Source organism: Lynx canadensis, chromosome A3 (assembly GCF_007474595.2).
Source record: "Lynx canadensis isolate LIC74 chromosome A3, mLynCan4.pri.v2, whole genome shotgun sequence".
NCBI classification, from domain to species: domain Eukaryota; kingdom Metazoa; phylum Chordata; class Mammalia; order Carnivora; family Felidae; genus Lynx; species Lynx canadensis.
This window is the reverse complement of record NC_044305.1, coordinates 133,747,170-133,767,708: the sequence shown is the minus strand read 5'-3', so window position 1 is coordinate 133,767,708 and position 20,539 is coordinate 133,747,170.

The window sequence follows — 20,539 nt, the reverse complement described above, 5'->3', positions numbered from 1 at the left end:
CATAAGAAAATCGCAAGGTACAGTTAACCGAAATTGAAAACTCAATGGAAGGTTAAAACCCAGATTAAAAACTACTGGAGCTTTTCTACATGCTAACAATGAACAATCTGAAAAGGAAATTAAGAAAACAATTCCATTTACAATAGCATCAAAATGAATAAAATACCTAGGAATTAATTTAGCCAAGGATGCGGAAGACTTGCACAATGAAAACTATAAAACACGGCAAAAAGAAATTAAAGAAGACGTATATAAGCGAAAAGGCATCCCACGCTCAATGAAATGGAGGCTTGAATATTGTTAACATTTCAATACCACCCAAACTACAGATTCAGGGCAATCCCCGTGAAGACCTCAGTGATATCTTTTACAGAAATAGAAAAATCCATCCTACAATTTAGATGGAATCTTAAGGGACCCTGAACAGCAAAAGCTTTCTTGAGAAAGAGGAACAAAGTTGGAGAACTTACAGTTCCTGGTTTCAAAACTTATTACAAAGCTACAGCCGTCAAAACAGTGTGGTTCTGGTAGAGGGACAAACGTATTGACCAATGGAACAGACTAGAGAACCCAGAAATAAACCCTCACATACATGGTCAAAGGATTTTCGACAAGGATGCCAAGACCCCACCATAGAGAAGGGCTGGTCTTTTCAACACACCGGACATCCACATGCAAAAGAGCAAAGTTGGACCCTTCTCTAACACCATAGACAAAAGCTAACTCAAAATGCATCCAAGACCTCCATGTAATGGCTAAACCTATAAAAGTCTTAGAAGAAAACATATGGCATAAGCCTCACAACTTTGGAATTGGCAATGATTTTTTGGATAGGACATGGCACAGGCAACAAAATATAAATAAAACAACAACAAAAATAAAAGTGGGCAAATTGGACTTTGTGAAAATTTACAACCGTGCCTCACTGGACACCATCAAGAGAGTGAAAAGGCAACCTACAGAATGGGAGAAAATCTCTGCAAATCATACGTTGGATAAGGGATTAATAGCCAGCATATACGGAGGACTCCTAAAACTCAACAACACAAAGAGAAACAATTCAAAAATCGGCAAAAGAGTTGAAAAGCATATCTCCAGAGAAGATCTAGGTATGGCCAGTAAAGCACGAGAAGATGCCCCACATCCCTAATCATCAGGGAAATGCAAATCAAAACCATAATGACATCTCATACCCATTAGGATGGCTACTATCACAAAGAGAAAAAAAAAGCAGGAAATAGCAAGTGCTGGGAGGACGTGGAGAAGTTGGAACTCTTGTACGCCGTTCGTGAGAATGTAAAATAATACAGCCGCTGTGGAAAACAGTAAGCATGGCGCCGCCTCAAGAAAATTGAAAAATAGATTTCCCATATGTTCCAGCAGCTCCACTTCTGGGTATGTACCCAAAAGAATTGAGGCAGGGTCTCGAGGAGACTTTTTGTGTCCGTTTTCATGGCTGCATTATTCACGGTAGTTAAAACACGGAAGCAACCCACGTGTCCGTCAGCAGACTGAGCGGATAAGCCGCATGTGGTGTCTACATACAGTGAAACACTAGCCTCAAGAAGAAAGGAAATTCCAACATCTGCTCTAAGATGAACCTTGAGGATATTATGCTAAGAGAAATAAGCCAGTCACAGAAAGACAAATGCTATGTGATTCCATTTATATGCGGTACTTAGAGTGTCAAAATCACAGAGACAGAAAGTAGAGGGGTGACTGCCAGGGGCTGGGGGAGGGGAGAAGGAAGGAGGAGCTTTGCAGGATGAGAGGGTTCTGGAGACAGATGGCCGTGCGAATGTACTTAATACCTCTGAACGACACGCTGAAAAACAATTACGATGGCAACTTTTACGTTATGTGTATTTTTACCACACACACAAAAATGTGTAAGCTACTAGAGAGAGAATTCATGAACTCAGAGATGGAGCTGAGGAAATAACCCAGAACACAGCACTGAGAGATAGAGTTCTCAAAGAGATGAAATCAAGGATGGAATGGAAAAGTCCAACACATAAGGCAGTCTCTACCGAAGGTCATGGCAATGGAAGGGTGTGCATCACAGCCAAGAGGCAACTCGAACTTGAACATTAGACATGCCTAAGCATCACACAAGCCTTTAGTCAAGCCAATGGGCCACACACACATATGTCCTAAATCTGAAAAAGAAGAAGTCCTTCAACACAAGGGAAAGAGTTCACAGGTAATACAGTGGCCTTTACACATACAAATAGATGGTCCGTTCCATTCGTAGGGAGATAACAGCAAGTGGAAAGAAACCACATGAGATACCAGTTCTCACCCAGCAGATGGACAAAAGTGCAAAAATGACCATGCACTCTGTTAAGACCGGGGGTGAGGGGAACGGTCTTGTCCATCGTTCACGATAAAATGTGCAGGGGAACTGGACACCAGCCCACAAGATTCTGGGTGCATTGACAGTTTCACCCAGCTGTCCCACCCAAGGGATCTATCCCAAAGTTACACTTGCAAAATAGGAACTAGTTTATGCCTCAAGTTAACACGTGGCATTATTATTTTTTTAATTTTTTTTAATGCTTATTTGTTTTTGAGAGAGAGAGCGTGAGCAGGGGAGGGGCAGAGAGAGAGAGAGGGAGACACAGAATCCGAAGCAGGCTCCAGGCTCCGAGCCGTCAGCACAGAGCCCGACTTGGGGCTCGAACCCACAAACCGTGAGGTCATGACCTGAGCCGAAGTCCGCCGCTTAACCGACTGAGCCACCCAGGGGCCCCTGGTATTTTTTTTTTTAATAGTAAATGATTGGAAACAAACGCCCACCAGCAGGGGGCTGGCTGGAAGTTCTACCGCACATTCATGAGCAGCGTCGTGACAGGGAGAGCTGTGTGCTTTCCAGGGTATAACGCCCAGTGGAGAGAGCATCACACAGAGCCATGTGGGGAACAGGCTGTTGTGTCAGAAGAAAGGCATACTATACACGTAGAGATTCGTGTTTGTTTACATTTGTAGAGAAATAGAAGATACACCAAAAACCAATTGAAATGGCTGTTGATGGAGGAGGGGGGAGAAATGTGATGTTTCTAAATGTATCTTGTCATATAGTTTTGATTGTAATGGAAATGTTTTTAATCAAAGAAAAAAGCAATATACACAACTTTAAAAGTAGAACAGGTGTACCTAGTCATATCTCAGGTTGGTGGTATACCCATATCAAGAAAAGAATTATCCCAGCTGACTTTAGGACACAGAAGTTTTACTCGACATGCCCAGTGGAGATGTTCTAAGGACAGAAAGAGCTGCAAAGAGGGGGCTCCTGGGTGGCTCAGTCGGTTGAGAGTCCAACTCTTGATTTCGGCTCAGATCATGATCCCAGGGCCGTGGGATCGAGCCCCATGTGGGACTCCACACTGGGAGTGGACCCTGCTTGGGATTCCCTCTCTCCCTCTGCCCCTCTCCTCTGCTCGAACTCTCTCTCTCTCTCAAGTAAACATTTTTTTAAAAAGAGCTGCAAAGAAACCATAAAGTTCACTTAGTTGTCATATTGTTAGTAATAATCTTGATATTGTTATCTTTAAACCGGTAAATATATAAGATAAGCAAAGAAGTAATTATACTTAATCTCTTTCAGTGTCAGAGAGATTAGATACAAATAAAAGTTAAAGAAGTAAAAGCCCAGAACTCTTATATTTGAACTGACAATATCAATTGAAACTCACTTCTCTTAAAAAATATTTTTCTAGCATTCCACTGAAAATGCCTAGAAGCTATGATAACTTGGTAGTAATAAGCACCCCCTTAAAATCAGTTTGTGTTCTCCGATACCATTAACCACAAGAAGTAAGCAACATTCCTTGGAGAAAGGACTGATGCCCAGTCCAAGACAGGAAGTAAAAATGATAAAGATAGACAAAAATAAAGAGATGACAAAAATAGACTAAAACTCTTTGGGTCCCAATGGAAGATTCTAGGGTACCAACTCATTTTAAAAATTGATAATTAAAGGGAAATTAAAAAGCGTTCACCCTGCCTTCCCAGTACGAGTTGTATGTCAGAAAACTGTAAAAGACAAAATTAACAAACCATTTTGCAGCCCCCAAGTCCCAGGGAACGCAAGGACTGCGACGTATCACATAGTTGCTGATTCAGGCAACGGTCATCAATGTTGAGTGGAATCATTAGGTGAAAGATTGATGGGGGATTCGATAATGAAATGATCTGGCTGTTTATGAGGAAATGATTGCTTGAACCCCTGGGTCAGTCACTAAAAATCCAGACGAGGGACCAGGAGATGCTTCCTGGCGTGCAGTCAGAGGGACACAGCATCACTCGTGAAACACTTGTAGGAAAACATTTATTTCTAATAACCCAATCTGAAGTAAAACAAAGCCTTCAGATCTAACCTTCTTGTCTATGGAAACGGGGGTGGGGGGTTGGGGAGCAAGTGAAATTATATCACAAGGAAGCGGCAGAAGCCCAGAATGGGGACTTCCTCAGGACGACTGACCCGGCTTTGTCTACACGGCAATGATATTAAAGCAGAGCTCGTGGGGAGGACGGGGGAAGAGCTGTCCTCAAGGAAGACGACATAGGAAATGGAACAGCCAAGCGCAATGAGTGAATCTCGTTCAGCTTCCTCAACTCTCAACAGGCAACAGTTTCAGACAATTGGAGAAATGCGAATGAATGCGGGGCATGGGATGATGTTAAAGGATTGGTTGGGTCGGTGTGAAATAGGAGAATGACCCTGTCCTTTAAGATGCGTACTGACGTATTTCCACGTGAGGTGTCTCGTATTTGCTTTCAAATAGTCCAAAGGAAAGGGGAGTGAGGCACACGACACAGGCACGGCCAAATGCCGCTAGCGTCCCCGCTGAGTGATGGGCACAGGACCGACCTCTGTGTTTGGAAATGCTCTGGAAATGTCTGGAAATGTCCTCTGTGTTTGGAGCCGCGGGTCACAGAGACCCCGTGCTATGCTTACTGTGGCACAGGGCCCTTCCCTTCTCCAAAGTCTCTGCCCTCCTGCCACGTGGCTCGACTTCCGTGTTCCCTCCCTCGAGATCTACCTTGACCTGTGGCGCAAATGAACTCTCCTCCGTCACCTGGCTCAGCTGCCTTTCAGAGACACCGCTCTGCGTGCAGGACACCTGTCATGAGTCTCACGACAGGCGGCAGAGAAAAAGTCCACGAGGCCCAGAAATGCCCCGGGGGCCCGTCTGTCCTCCCCACGGTCATGAGCAGAGGAGAACAGTATGTGTATTTCCGCATGTGTGATTACGCCTTCCTTGTAGAATATGGTCCTGGTTTTAAGTAAGTTTCCACCTAGAAACAATGCTGTAAGGTGTGTTTTAAACATACAGTCTTCTAAAGAAGTTCCATCGGTTCCGGAAGAAAGTTCTTAAAAACTCACGCATTCCTTCAAACTTTTATGTCTCGGAAAGTCCTCCGGAAGCTCTATCAAGACAGGAAAAGGGAAAGGCCCTTCTTAAGGTTCTAATTTTACCGGAATTCGCCAAAGCCTACCAGGGGAAAAAGATACTCCAAAAACGCTTAACTGAAACTCTGGGCCCCTAAAGTGAAATATTTGAAGGCGCAAAAAACCCCAAATTTAAAGGTAATCCATACTGGTTGAGTCAATCCAATTTAAAACTGTCTTGACTGGGAAAGCAATTTCTGAACAAGCGTGTGAGGCCCTGGTTTTGTAGCTGACGGTGACTTCTAAGAATCATCCCGAAGTACGCATGAGCCCTGGAGGGCTGCCCCCGAGAATTCCATCTGATGAGGAAGCAACCCCAAACCACACAGGGACAGGGCTACGCAGCAGGACATGTGCTCATTTTCATCCAGGGCTCTACGGTCTGTGAGGACCACACTGCGTCCTGCTAACACAGGAGACGCTTCTTTCCGGGGAACGATCTCCGATGTGCCAAAGGGGCTACGTTCATTAACTCGGTTATTGCACATTTATCGAGTGCCACCTGTGTGCCAGACATCGTTCTAAGTGCCGCGGACCCAGCGAACCAGACAGACGGGGACCCCCGGCCCGAGTTCCAGCAGTGAGACACGGACCGTATACAGGTAAATTCCGTCATGTGAGAGGGAGGTAAGTGCTAGGAAGAGAAATCAAGCAAGGAAAGGCTGCAAGGTGAGCCAGGGTTGAAGTTACTGTCTCTGGGCTCCGAGCCCGCCCCACCAGGCTCAGCTTTGGGGGTCCGGTTGCTCTGCGGCGCGGCGGCCTCTGGGTGGCCAGTAGGGGTGGGAAAGGGCACCTGCAGGCGGGGAGGGGACGAGAGAGGGCACCCGCAGGTGTGGGGCGGCGGGACTCGCGGAAGCCACGCCCAGCACTCAGCCTTCCCGCAGCACCTGGAGGCTGTTTGCAGCTTCTCAACACCTGGAGAGCTGGCCGACCCCCCACCCCACCCCACCCCTGCCCTCCCCGCACTGATTCCAGCCCCAGCGAGCAGCACCTGGTCCTCAGGGGATCCGGGGGCCAGGCCCAGGGCACCCTCCTCCAGCTCAGAGGCCCCCACACCAGTGAGGGTCACCCCCTTCTTAGAGCTTCTGAGGGTTAATAATTCCAGCCGCCCGCTTTGTGTCCTCGGCCCAAGCGTGGAAATGCTTCCTGCGGTGACCACCTCTGTGATGCCTGACTGTTCTTTGCTTTTGCTTTTTTCGGTTACTGAGTTAGTACTTTATACCTAGTTAACAGTTTTATTCTTTCCGCTAAAGTTTGGGACTGGACCCTGACGGGTGCACCGGGCTCTGGCACCCCGTGGCCTCTCCTGTACGACTCGAAATCCACGCCGCTCAGAGGAGAGACACCGCGGGCTCTCACCAAGTCTTGGATTTAAAATAGAATTTTAGGGGCTCCTGGGTGGCTCAGTCGGTTAAGCATCCAACTTCGGCTGTGAGGTCATGATCTCACAGTTCGTGGGTCCAACCCCACGTTGGGCTCTATGCTAACAGCTCAGAGCCTGGAGTCTGCTTCAGATTCTGTGTCTTCCTCTCTCGAGCTGCACCCCCACCCCTGCTCACACTGTCTCTCTCTCCAAAATAAACATTAAAAAATTTTTTTTAGGGGCGCCTGGGTGGCGCAGTCGGTTAAGCGTCCGACTTCAGCCAGGTCACGATCTCGCGGTCCGTGAGTTCGAGCCCCGCGTCAGGCTCTGGGCTGATGGCTCAGAGCCTGGAGCCTGTTTCCGATTCTGTGTCTCCCTCTCTCTCTGCCCCTCCCCCGTTCATGCTCTGTCTCTCTCTGTCCCAAAAATAAATAAACGTTGAAAAAAAAAAAAAAAAAAAAAAAAAATTTTAAAAAAAAATTTTTTTTAAAGAAGTGATAAAATAGAACTTTAGTTATGTGTTAGTCCTACACTGCTGTATAACGAAGTACCCCCAAACTTAGTAGCTTAAGACAACAAATGTGTAGGACCTTGCACAGTTTCTGAGGGTGAGGAATCAGGAATGGCTTACTTGGGTGGCTCTGACTCAAAGTTTCTCACCTCAAGGCTTGCCCAGGTTGGGGAATCAGCTTCGGACTCGCTCACGTGGTTGCTGCTGGCCTCTGTTCCTCACCAGCTGTTGGCCGAAGGTCTCAAGTTCCTTGACACATGGGCTTCTCCAGAGGGTTGCTCACAACATGTCAGCCAGCTTCCCCCAGAGTGAGACAGAGAGAGAGTGTCCAGGGCAAAAGCTCAGAAGTGACATAGCACCACGGTGGGTCATTCAGACCAACCCTGGTACAATGGGAGGGACCACAAGGGCGTGGGGTGTGGGGTGTGGGCACCAGGAGTGGGCGATTACTGAGGCCATCTTGGAAGTTGGCGACACAAGCTCTTTTCAGTAGACACTTTGGGCTTTGGGGTGGGGCGGGATCAGAGCCAGCCTGGGTGTCCCGAGTCCTGTGCTGCCGGTGCAAATCAAGAGACTTCAAAACCTGAGCAGAAGCTATAATCCTCCGTAGGTCCTACAAGTGGGAAATGGCTAACTCCTTACCGCAGGCACCATTTTAGAAGCTCTTTGGAAACATTTGGTGGAAATGGCAGGGATAATTTTGGCTGTGTGACTCCTCCAGGCATATCTTGCTTTGTCACTAAAACTCTCAATTTAGGAATTATGCTGGCATTTTCTCCAGCTGCTGAGATGTCTAGATGTCAATGGTTTATGTGTGTCTTTCTTAGTTATAGCCAATATATTTCAAACTTATTAACCAGACCGCAATTAACTTGGCTTCTTAACCAAAGGGAAAAAAAAAGCATATTAAGTAACCACGCATCATAGAACATCATCCCTCGTCAGATCGTTTCCCTTTTCCCAACTATCACTCCCAGCTGATTGAACACCCAGTCCGAAATAGAACCTTGGGCCAACGAGGTAAATAATATCTCCACTTCCACAATGGCAGAGAGAATTTTGGCATATCTGAAAGATTAGGTAACTAGACCTAAAACCATACTGCTAAATCGTTTTGGACTTGAAATGATTATTCTAACAACCCACGGAATGGCGACGTGTCATCGCCGAGGATAAAATTGAGAAGCGCTTCCCCCGCCCGGCTACACTACGGACGCAGCTTGTCTAGGAGGAAATATTTTAATTACCGGAAACACACACAATGGATAGCGTTCTCCAGTCCCATCATAGAAAGTGACACCCTTCAAGTAGTTAAGCAGAGAAAGAGATCAAAGTTCTGGAAGTGTTGAAAGCGGCTCTTGGGCCATTTCCACCCGTTTATACATAGGAAGGTGGTAGTTCTGATGTGGCATCTACACAGATAAAGATAGGCGACTTGAATCCTAAATGTTATGTTGATATGCAATCTGAAAATAGTATATATATTGAAGATTTTTTATACACTTCCACATTTTCAGTGTAAGGCCTTTACATTCTTAGTTATAGGCAAGGGCCCAAGTTTTCTGAGATTCCATAGCCAAATCATCAGTGAAATAGAAGGAAGGAAAAAAAAAAAAAAAACACACAAACCTCTTGCTGGAAGCCATATGCAAGAGAAAGATGGTGACAGTGTCTGAAAAGAAAGCCATTTCTATTTTTTACATCTTTTTTTCACTATAGTGAGGGTGTAAATTTTAACTGACATGTTCCAACCAAGTGAAAATCATTCCGGGGGGACAAATGGACGCGATCCCACACGGAAAGTACGCTGAAGGCTTCAGTGTTGAAGGAGAATATCTACTTGACTTCAAATAGTTTCACCCAAGACAGGTTCCGGCCCCACGCTACCCTCACGGGAGCCTCGAGGAACACAGAGCTGAGGTTGAGGCCGCGGAAGAGCGGCAGGAGGCAGGGTTCACCCGGTGCCTCCACTCCCCGGGAGGTACGGGCGGGTCCCTGCACTAAGTGGCCATCAGCGTCACCAGAAGCAAAGCGACGGATCCGTTCAGCTCCAGCACGCGATCTAGAATCCTCCCGCCCTGGAGGAAGATCAGTTCCCTAAAATCAGGCTACGGTGCACCCAGCAGAGTTGTTCTTCCATGTCCGTCTTCTGCCATGATGGTGTCATGGGACAGTATTTGTCTTCCTGGTCCCTATAGTGATCTGTGTGGTACTTTGTGTGTTCTTCGAATGGCTGCAAAAATATTCTGGTCCCACGTGCTCTTCTAGAATCTTGCCACTCCAGCGACAAGGGGTGGGGTCCGTCTTCTGCCCTTGAACCTGGGCTGGAGTTTGTGAACGCAAAAGAAGAGAAGCTCTGTGAATCGCAAGGCTCATTCACGTCTCGTTCACGGAAGGTCATACAACTCCGGCCTGGTTCTCTGTCTCTGTCTCTGTCTCTCTCTCTTTCTCCCGTCCTCTCTCAGTCTCAGGACATTCACCCTTGGAACGTACCTGCCATTTTGTGAAGAAGCCCAAGCAGCGGAGAGAGACCAGGTGTAGGTATTGCCATCCTGGTAGTGACTGCCATCCCAGCTGACGCGACATCTGTCACCCACCAGACATGTGAGTGAGAAACCCTGTGAGATGCCTCCAGACCCCGCCACCATCTGACCACAACTGCATGCAAGACCCTGAGTAAGGACACCTGACTGAGCCCAGTCAACCCCACAACTGTAAGAAGAATGTCATATATATATATATACACACACACATATATGATATAACATATGAATACTGTTTGTGGCATTCAGTTTGGGGTGATTTCCTACTTAGCAATTGGTAACCTGCACATGGGCTGACAAGGTAAGGCATCACGCTGTTTAAGAATTATAAGCTTCGGGGGCACCTGGGTGGTTCAGTCAGGCATCCGACTCTTGATTTCAGCTCAGGTCATGATCTCGCGGTTCATGGGTTCAAGCCCCACGTCGGGCAGTTTTAAAGAAAATAAGCTTCAAATAATCTCCTTCAAGGACTTTGAAAAATCATATATCTGCCCACATTTTTTTAAGTTGGCATCTAAAATTTTTGTTATGTGTTCAAATGGCTGTAAAAGAAAATTTCACACAAAATTATTTCATTATTCTCTTAAGTACATCCATCCACTGCAATATCAACACTGTTTGACAGCCATGATCACACGTGTTTAAATACAAGATGAGATCTTCTTCAGGAGTCAAAATTCTCACATTGTTTCTTTTTCTCCTTGGACTAGTGTCTCTATTCCACTTCCCCCCAAAGTTTTATCCTAATATACGTTTGCATTTGAAAATCATTTCTCACCCTATTATGCCTTCCTGCAAAAAGAATGTGTGTATGCACTCACATATTGCAATTCTAAGGGCTTTTGTTTCCAGTTATTACAAAAACATTCCTCAATGCTTAAGAATCTTTATAAACATTAAGATAATATTTTACAGAAAATATATCTCTAAACACGATGGATAAAACCAGTTTTCAGTTATTTTAAGTCTCCACAGATGAAGATTACTATTGTATAGAACGAGCCAGAGTTCAACATGAATTTTAATCCCTGTTTGTATTTGTATAGATTTAAGTGCCAAGAAACCTCACTCACATAAATAAGTAGATAGAATTGGAAGCGGTTTTGATAGAGCAATGTCACTGATTCTTTCAACCTCTTCCAAGTTCAATGCTAGAAATTGCATAGCAATTCACTCTCAAACTTTATTTTTAGTATTCTATACCATGACAACCCGGTTACATCTAGCTTCCATTTTATTGGTAGCAAAGAATTGGAAATCACTTGGCTTGAACATTTCCCAGGAAAATATTCTGGAGATTGAAAGGAGGAGGGGAGGGCTTTCAATGGTGACGGGAAGACGGTCAGCCAGCCTTCTGCTTTGCATCCCCTTTCAACCTCCACCTCTAGGGGGCGACCCTGGGCTTTGAGGACTTGGGAGCGCCTTTTACCCTCCCCTTCCCTGTCCCCCCCCCCCCACCGCCCCCCACACACACACCAGCTCTCTTCTCTGGGATACAGCTTGTCTCTCTGCTTTCGAGACTTCAGTATGTGTTGAATTCACTCACTGCGTCACCCCCCCTTCCTGGGCTCCTGTCCTTGCAGGCTGACATGTCAGGATACAGAGGAGGAAAGAGCTGCCCGTGATCATTCTGTTCTTACCTGGTATCGAAGGACTAGACTCACCCAAACAAACGTCTTATGCGCTAAAGACGAGCCTTGGGTGGAAATCATTTCCACGGGAACAGCATAATTTTTTGAATAGGCTCAGTGACAGATTTGCTTTATTGAAATTTCCAAAAGTCATTTGCAGGAAAGGCCTCGATTAAGCAAGGCTCTTTATGGGATGTTCTATAGAGTACTGTCCTGCACCCTCCTCGAGGGAAAAAGAGTTTGGGGCAGGATATAGTTGGAAGAGATTGCACACCATTCCCTCTTCCGGAAGTTTCCAAATATACGTTGCAACTTTTAATAAATTATGGAACAAAGGAACCTATTTGATTGGATTTTCAAAACGCATCGGACCACAAATCCAGTTTTTTGTGTGATACTCGCTAATACCCTCACGTAACCAGCCTTCCACAAACATCCAGGGAAAGGCTAAAGTCAGAGAAATTTGGTGACAGACTTTGGTAAGAAACTGTCCAGCTGGGTCCTGCATGTAGTGAAGCCAACAGATCGTGTTCAACTCTCCGCTTTGTGAAGCATCCCACCGACCCTCAGTGTGTGTGTGTGTGTGTGTGTGTGTGTGTCGGGATGGATGGACTGTTGACCTCGGGTTTGAACCATCCCACGGATGGCAGAGAGACAAAGCAACGTGCTCTTTCCTTGCGATTTGACATGTGTACTTCGGGGGGATATCGGGAATGTTGTAATTTTCCAGTGCAAACTTTGACATTTTGTTTCTGGGTCATGGAGAAAACACCATCTCTCATCACCAATTACTGTTTTCCTCAAATCCATGCTATTTTTGTCCCGTTTCCTTTGAAAGACCAGAACAAATGTTAAGCCCTTGCTTTCTCCTGTCATTCAAATGCATGGCACAGATTTTTTTTAAAGTCTTACCTTGTGTTCAAGTTGTCCTTCAGAACATGTGAGTTGCTCTCAGAAGTTAACTCCTTTCCCAGCACGTGTCCCCCGGGCTAGAATCACAGCCCTTACCTCTATCGTGACCATGTCACGGACTGTTCACTTGGGTGGTCATTGACATCATCTATACCTGGTTTAATTTTCAGGGTCACACTCTCGCTTTTGATGTCATTTATGCCCAATCAGATCTCTTTTTATGTATTTACATTTTACATGAAAACTTGACTTCACATGTTCGTTGATTTTCTTCACTCCAACTAATGGCCCCTTCTTTTTAGGCCAATGCATTGTAATGAATTCCTCTATGTGTTAAGCCCACTAGAACAAGATTAGTTTAGACAATGTTGAGATTAATGCTGCTGCAAGTCAAAACAAGTCCCGACGCGCTGGAATACACGCCGAGTCTGATTTTTTAATCTACAAAGTAACGGTGTTAGACTTAAATCTTTTCAGGTCTCTTTGGAGAGCTTTATGCTTCTGTATGTGGCTAAGCTCAGCACTCATCTGAGTCATCTATCATTCATTAAATTTATCAAAAATTTTTGAGATTCAATCATTTTTCCATTTATTGCAGCTCCTTCAGTAATAAACTCTGTTAACTTGCTAAACGCCAAGTTGCGAGTTTGACGCTTGTCCCAGCGCCTGGCCTATGGTCGTGGCCGCGTGCACGATGGCACAAATGAACATGCCCTTGGGTTGTGAAAAGTGTCTAAGCTTCAAGGGAAACCCCAGACAATTGCACTTCAGTAGAAGATATTGTGTCGAGAAGGTAGGGCATTTTGGCATGTGAGGAAGAAAAGAGGAGGCACCTGAACATGGGACGAAGAGAGAGAGAGGACAAACCCACAAAAATAAGGACCGTCTGTGAATTTAGTTTCGTGAAGATCTTTGCAATACTCAGGAAAACCCAGGAAAGTGGCCAACTCTTAGCTTACAGACTGATTTGCACAGGAGTAGCGCGGGGCCGTATTTTGAAGGGCCTTGAGCGTTCATGGGAGCTCACGGGAACTGGATATTTGGCGCGGCGGGAGAGGCATCGCCACTGCTGAGCAGGAAACGATGAACTCTGTGTTTTCGGAGGCTCCATTGGTACTTGTGTGCGGACTGTAATGACGAAGGGAAGGTGTGGGAAGCAGGGGATGGTGGGGGCTAGAGTCAAGGTGAAGGGACCCTAAAGGGACAGTCTGGAGAGCCACTACAGAGAACAGCTAAGAGCTTGGTGACGGATGGGGTGAGGGAGTGGGAGAGACAGGAGGCAAAGATAACTCAATTTCTGAGCCCGAGTAAGGGGATAATTATGGCACCAATGTCAAGGAGGAAAACACGGCAGGGAGAGTTGGTTTGGGGGACAGTTCCGAGTTCTGTGTTAGCCCGCCCGCACGGGAGGGGACCGCCCACATGTGGGTGCACTGTTCCTCTGATGCTGGGGGACGTGGAGGTCTGGCATTGCGGGGCTCGTGGGGCACACACACGTTCTCCCGGTCACACCTATCACAAGGACAACGACTTGGCTCACAGCTATTTTCCCCTTGCATTATTCCAAGAGGAAAGGTCCCAGTGTTGGTCTGTTTCCAAACAGCAGGTTCTTGTGCTGTCACTCACTGTCATTTGCTCTCAGCTCCTGATATCCTCGTTAAGATTTCCTGATCGTCACTAGTCTAGACATAGACTTACCCCGGGGAGGTTTAGAGATATAATAAACCTAGAAGAGTCTTTTCTGTTTGCAGTAATTTCTGATTACAAAGATACATGTGTTTTTTTTAATAACTCAAACACAGAAATTTGCACATAAAAAGCCCAGACTCTTGCATGTGTATGGCAGGAGATGTGTAAAACGCATTTGCACAAACACTGCAATAAAAACTGGAAACAATCCAATATCCAATAAGATAATTAGGTAAGTTATAAGTATTTATGTAATAGAATACTGTTCTTTAACAACAATTAGTGAATTATAACTATGGACAGCAGCAGGGATAAACCCCACAGTGTTCAATGAAGAAAGCAAGTCAAGGGTAAATACCAATGATGATTTTATTAATAGGAGATCAAAATAGTCATACATGAGCAAGTCACATACATAAATACTATGCGTGATTTTATGTCTTTAAAATTTTTTTTTTAACATTTATTTATTTTGGAGAGACAGAGCACAAGTAGGGGAGGGGCAGAGAGAGAGGGAGACGCAGAAGCCAAAGCAGGCTCTGGGCTGTCAGCACAGAGCCCGACGCGGGGCTCGAACCCACAGACTGAGAGATCGAGACCTGAGCTGAAGTCGGACACTTAACCGACTGAGCCATCCAGGCGCCCCTGCGTGATTTTAGTTCTGTGAGATCCAAAGCAGGTAATATTGTCCCACGAGACATATGTAAGTGGTAAAGCGAGGAGAGGATACTTCAAGCAAAGGAATAGTACTTTTGGGGTACTTCCAGAAGAGACACACAAAAAACTTCAAAGATATTGGCAGTTTCTATTTCTTAGAAATTGTGGTTACATTGATACTTGCTTTATTTATAATGAGAAACATATATATGTGATCTTTGACCCAGGTTCCTGACAGAGATTGTAAGTCCCCCGGAATTTCCCGGGGGAGAGGAGCATCTTGTGCTAATGAGGTGACTTTCCGTAGGCTCCCGGATGGCTTCCGAATGGGGCTGGTCACCAGAAAGACCAAGCCGTGATTAGAAGCAGGGAACTTTCAGCCCCATCCCCCAGCCTCCTGGGAGGCACGAGGGGTTGGAGATCTACTTCTGGAAGATACATTGGCTGCTTTGAAGCCGGAATAGTGCCTACAGGTCCCGGAGGAAAGATCACCTTGTTTCCAGCAACGAGGGGCCAGCTGCAGGAGGGATCCTGATGGGTGAGCGGGTCCAGACTGAGCCGTTTTCCTGACCCAATGGTAAAGCCAAGTCTGGCTGCAGCCCACACCCCTGGGGCCACGCTTCTTCCCTCCGGGGGTGGCAGGTAAACCCATTAGCCCAGACAGAAAGGCTGACCTTCCGTTGCAGGTGCAGAGGCGTGGTACTCGGCCCCCCTAGCAGCAGAGAGAGCACCAGCATTTCCAGCACACAGGAAGTCGGCAGGACCTGAGTGGCAGGAAGCTGGGAGCTTCTACTCGTGGTGAACACTGGTTAGCACTTAAGGGGGCTAACGACAAAAAGTGGGCTCCGTTAGCCAGAAGACGATCCAGTGGAAGACTTCACGAACGGAACGCGTCCCCTCAAGACCCATATGATGGGATTTGTGCCCTCGTAAAAGTCACGAGAGGTCGTTTCCTCCTGACTCTCTACCATAAGAGGATACAAAGCGCAGTCACCATCTGCAGGCCGGAAGGGGGCTCTACCAGAACCTGACCGGGCTGGCACCGTGATCTTGGACTTCAGCCTCAGAACTGACATACAAATTTCTGTTGTTTGTAAGCCACCCAGTCTTCGGAGCTTAGGGATAGCAGCTGAGCTAAGACAGAGATAAACGAAGCTGAAAGTGAATGCAAGCAAGCCATTCTGCGCAGAACAGAAATGCTTGTAATGATACGACCGCTGTATAATTTCCCCATCAGTAAACACAAGGGGGCTGGACTGAACGGCCACAGCGTTTGCACCCTGTGTGCTGAATGTCTGCGACTTGCCTGCACGCACATCCCTGGACAGGCGGAGGGATGGCCGGGGTACATGCATTGGCTTTGGTGTCAGACCAGAGCTCCAATTTCTGCTCTCACATGTCACAAGACGCCGCGCAAGGTTTTTAACTTCTCTCAGCTTTAGTTCCCCTGTTTGTAACATAGGGAAAATTTCCGTCCCTCGATATTGCAAAGATCAGAGAACTGATGTTTGCAAGTGACCAACACATAATAAGCTCTGGGGAGGTGACACCAGTTAACAAAGGGAAGAAGTCCTCTTTCCTCCACCATTTATATTTTTGGTAGATGAAGCAACTAAGGCGGACAAGTAAATGGCCATCTGATAACTAAGTAGCAGAGGCAGGCCCGTAATTCAAGTCTTGCGACTCAGTTCTGTTTCTTCACCTGTGATGGATTGTCCAACCAACCCACCAATTCAGCAATGGGCACGATCAAACCAGCTATCCCGCAAGGCAGAATTTTAATACAAGCACACGTGTGTGCTCGGATGTGTGTGGCTGCTCTCACACACAGGCAGAACAAATTTAAATAGTGCACGCTGGTTGTTCATGCTAAACGGACAGCGTTCAGCTCAGGAGATCCCGTCAGTGAGGGCGGTGTGGCCAGATGGGGGATGCGTGCTGAGTCACGCGAGGGTCGCAAGGTCCGGGGTGGCCTGCAGATCTGGAGCACGTGACTGCCTAGCACCCAGGCTGCCGTGGTTCCGGGAACGGTAGGGAGGAAGGACACAGAGCTTCTGTGGAAAACCTGGGGTTCGTTTAGCCGAGCGTGAAGACTCAGACACGTTTACTCCTCTCCACTACCGTTTTCTCCGACGAGGGAGTATGGACGACGGAAACATCACAGACCCACGCGGGGCACAGTGATGGGCACTGGGGGAAGAGAAGCAGGCAGTGTGGTGTGTGACGGGAAAATCACCAGATGTGTCAGAAAAGCAGGGTTGGTGTTTTCTGTTTACTTGCTGGGTGACCCTGGGGGTGGGTCTCAAACCCCCAAATCTTCAGTTTTCTCAAAAACAAAGATGGGGCGCCTGGGTGGCTCAGTCGGTTAAGCGGCCGACTTCGGCTCAGGTCACGATCTCGCGGTCCGTGAGTTCGAGCCCCGCGTCGGGCTCTGTGCTGACGGCTCAGAGCCTGGAGCCTGCTTCCGATTCTGTGTCTCCCTCTCTCTGACCCTCCCCCGTTCATGCTCTGTCTCTCTCTGTCTCAAAAATAAATAAACATTAAAAAAATAATTAAAAAAAAAACAAAGATAATAATAATAATGCCAGTGTTTTAAGGAAGGAACTGTTATAAAAATATAATGCACATAAGTTTATGTAAAAGTGATAACTTCCTGCATTTCAGTCTCCATGTTTGTAAACTAGGGATAATAATAGTATCTAGTCCATCAGCAGGTTAGAACTTAAGGAGTTGGCCCACGGGAAGTACTTTTAACAGTATCTGGCTCAAGGAAGCGCTCAAGTTATTAGGCAGACAGTTACCCACAACTAGAGTGTCACCTGACCACCACCTCAAACCAGTGCCCGCCCAACATTACTGGCGTGTCTATTGGTTTCTTGCCTCGTCTCATGACTCATTGATATCATGAAGCACAAAGAGCCCAGCATTGCCTATTTTCCTTTCTTCTCTTCTTAGGAGGCACCTGGGTGGCTCAGCAGGTTAAGCATCCGACTTCAGTTGGAGGTCATGATCTTATGGTTTATGAATCTGAGCCCTGGGTCAGCCCTGGGATTCTCTCTCTCCATCTCTCCACCCCTCCCCTCTCAAAAATAATTAATTAAAAAAAAAAAAAAGGAGGCAGTGACCAGAATCATTAAAAAACTCTACTGCAGTAATAATGATTTTTAAGTAGATATATATTACTTATCTATTAACATTTATTAAGCATTAATTCTGTTCAATAATAGGATATAAAGAAAAATACATATTGCAGTATTTAGGATATAATCTAGTACAGAATACTGACAGTAGACATACAGAAGAGCAAGTATAAGAAAGCCAAATAACAATAAGACTGCAAAGAAAATGAATCATTTTCAACGTTATGTGCAAACTTTAATGTAGTGGTCTAATCCATCAATAATACTGGAATAAAGGATGTTTTTAAAGTCAATAAATTTTTAACCAAAACTCCGACATTGTTCCAAAATCATTAGTAGGAACAAAGGTGTTTGATGTTAAAAATTTTTTTTCTCTATAAATGTAATTTACAGGGCTATAGACTATTTTTAGATCTCCATCTTTCTAAAACAAAACAGAGAGACCCCAAACCCTATTTTAAAAACAAATAGACAATGATGATGGTGCAGCAAATAAAGCTAAAATTAAGATCTCTCTTGAAAAATGTAAGAATTGACCCATCCCGAACCAGCTAAAGAACAATAAAATAAATATAGCATGAAGAATGGGCATTCTAGAACCACCTTGCCGGGGCTTGGAACCTGACCCCATCACTTCACTGCTATGTGACCTTTGTCTCTCTGTCACTCAGTTTCTCATCTGCAAATTGAGGATATTAGTAATTACTTTATGAAGTCGTTGTGAGGATGAAATCAGTTCATACATATAAGCCTCTTAGAACATTGTCAGGCGCATAATGTGTGTTCAATAACTGTAAGTTATTTTATTATAATAAATGCATAACAATACTTTAAGTATCCAAAATGAATACAGGATGAGCAATGACTGATAACACAAATAGTCAACATAAAATGGTGACTTGCGGACGTCGGTGACATACAAATCATCACCAGCTCATTGCTATTGCTTAAAGTGCAATTCAACGTGACCGTGCCATATATTAAAATAATATCATGTTTTATCAACCAATCAAGACCTCATCAACCGAAGGAGGTGTCGTTACCTTAGGAAATGTTAAGGAGCGATGCTGCCATTGATGCTGTTGGTTGTGAAGATGTTTCAGAAAGGTCACACCGTGAAAAAAAGTGCATCTTAGAATCGATGAAATACTGATGGGAAAAAACTGGAAAGTGGTCAAGAGAGTTAGACTACAGAAGAGTTCAAGAACAAAATTATGGGCCTAAAGTCTAATTTTCCACTGACTTCTAAGGGTGGGAGCTCTATTTCCCCAATTAGGAGTGGTCGCTAACAGGGGTCTAGCTTCTTGCAACTACCAGGCCTCACCCCGGGGGGGCGGGAACCTTCCAGCACCACATCCTTCCACATCTCAAGTACAAGGAAAAGCAGCCAGGGGGTGCTGTTGGCTCTGTGCCAGGAGGAAGAAAGTTCAAAGAATCCATAGCAACAGAAAGTTGGGCAGATTCTGGATGATCTGAGAGTCTTTGGATAGAAAAGAATTCTAGGGAAGGTGAAACATTATTCTCTTCCCATTTGTAACCTTGCTTAATTCTCCCTGCAATTTGCTCCACGTTAGAAATCTGTTAAATTTATTGGATGCACAGAAAGAACTGGCTAACTGAAAACCAACCTCCCCTAAAATCCTTCTAGGTGAGGTGTTATAATTTTAACAGACTTCTCTACCAGAAGGAAAACCACATACAAAGTAAATTTTAAAAGAGATGTCAACAAAAAGAACTAACTGCTGTTAACGTTGAAAACAAGATGAGTCACAGTATCTAATCTGCCACAGATAATCCACATCAAGTGCCGAAGTAGAAAAGCCTCCCACGTGCTCGCCAAAATGTTGGCTCTTTGTGCAGAGCAGAAACAGTTCACCTAACTCCCAGCCTCCCTTGTGGCTGAGTGCTGCCACATGACTTAGGAAGGCCAACGGAGGTGCATCTACATCACCTCCTGGCTGGATGGAGCTCACTGCTGGTGTGCGGTCCTCCTCCCTCTCTGCTCTCGTGTGTCCAAGGAACGCGGGGGATGGACAGAGGACTCTGAAGCCTTGGCACCTGGCGACGCCACAGATGAAGGGGCGTGAGTCTCCGAGGCTCTATGCCAACTTAGATGACAGTGAACTGTCACGGGAGTAAGAAGAAATAAACCTCAATGAGATTTGGGGGTTGTTATAGCGGTTAGCCCCTACTTTCCTGAAGAAATCTTCCAACACATGATGGCCGGCTCGTGTATAAAGTATTCAGGATAGGATCCCAGAATAACATGCTCATTGTTGGTCACACTCAGGCCCACCCGAGACAGAGACACGGCAGACAGCGATGACGGGTGGCCGGGGAACACAGTAAAGAATCCTCCCGAAAGAAAGGCTGGAAGACCAAGCTGTAGTGGGTAAGCCTACATACCAGAGTCTCTGAGATGGCTCTCAGAGGAAGGTCCTCATTATAATGATGTGGTCCCACGGGGCTCAGAGAAAACATGCGCGTGCTAAGTTACACCTGAAAATATTTCCAACGTCCTAAAGTAAAATGTAGAATGAAGCATTTTAATCTGACTCCGCAATTGTGTTAATTTACACGATGGGCATCTCCACCAAGGGCTAAACAAAGGGCTTGAGAGGATTAAAAATACATCCAC